Raw genomic sequence first — 915 nt, 5'->3', positions numbered from 1 at the left:
TTATACACTTTATGCATTTATTATTAAGAAGAAATTAGAATGAAGCAAATTTGAAAGAAGTTTACTAATTTTATTGGTGAATCGAACGAACATCAGCTAGAAAAGTTGTTCTTGATAAGAACATATAACTTTTCTTGTTGTAGATCCCAATATAAAGTGTAGATCGCATACCAAAGCAGTTTCATGACATGTAGATCGCACACCAATGTAGCACCGAAATAAGAACCCACAGTATGGTAGAAGCCATAGCCACTCATAATAAAAAGGAGTACTGGTAGAATGTCCCAGTGAAAGCCTCAATAAAATGTAGAAACAACAGACCTGAAATAGTAATTTGGGATAGAGAAGAAAAACTGTGTACAGAAATGGTATGCGCAGAAGAACGACAACTGTTGTACACCTTGGTCAAATCCACCTCATCTTCCTTCACTGTGCACCACCTGAGGTCGATTGTTCGACGTTCTACAAGTAGTAAGCGAACAGACAATTACCTTCTTGACTCGTATTTTCGCAGAACCTTTAATGTCAAGAAATACATTGGACGAATTGTTGCTAAGCATTTTGCCCGGCGTGCTAAAGATTCTGCCAGCTCGCCGCCTTAATATCAAGGAACATATTGAAACCAAATTGAAACAGGGGTTGAGTGTCATTGACAATTATAGTTTGACAGGAAAGTTTAAAGTGTGACGTTGCCAACAAGACCTTTTGTCGAGACTTTGGCACAAGGCCAGCAATTTGGGAGGGGCGGGGAGAAGTCGATTACGTCGACCCCAGTGCTCAACTGGTACTTATTTTATCGACTCCGAAAGGATGAAAAGCAAATTCGACCTTTGCGAAATTTCAATCCAGAACGTAAAGACGAACGAAATGCCGCTAAGCATTTTGCCCGGCCGTCTAATGCAGGAAGTCCCTCAT

The sequence above is a fragment of the Octopus bimaculoides genome, chromosome 15 (assembly GCF_001194135.2).
Source record: "Octopus bimaculoides isolate UCB-OBI-ISO-001 chromosome 15, ASM119413v2, whole genome shotgun sequence".
Classification (NCBI taxonomy): Eukaryota; Metazoa; Mollusca; class Cephalopoda; order Octopoda; family Octopodidae; genus Octopus; species Octopus bimaculoides.
The sequence above is the reverse complement of the archived record's forward strand: the minus strand, read 5'-3'. Positions refer to the sequence as shown.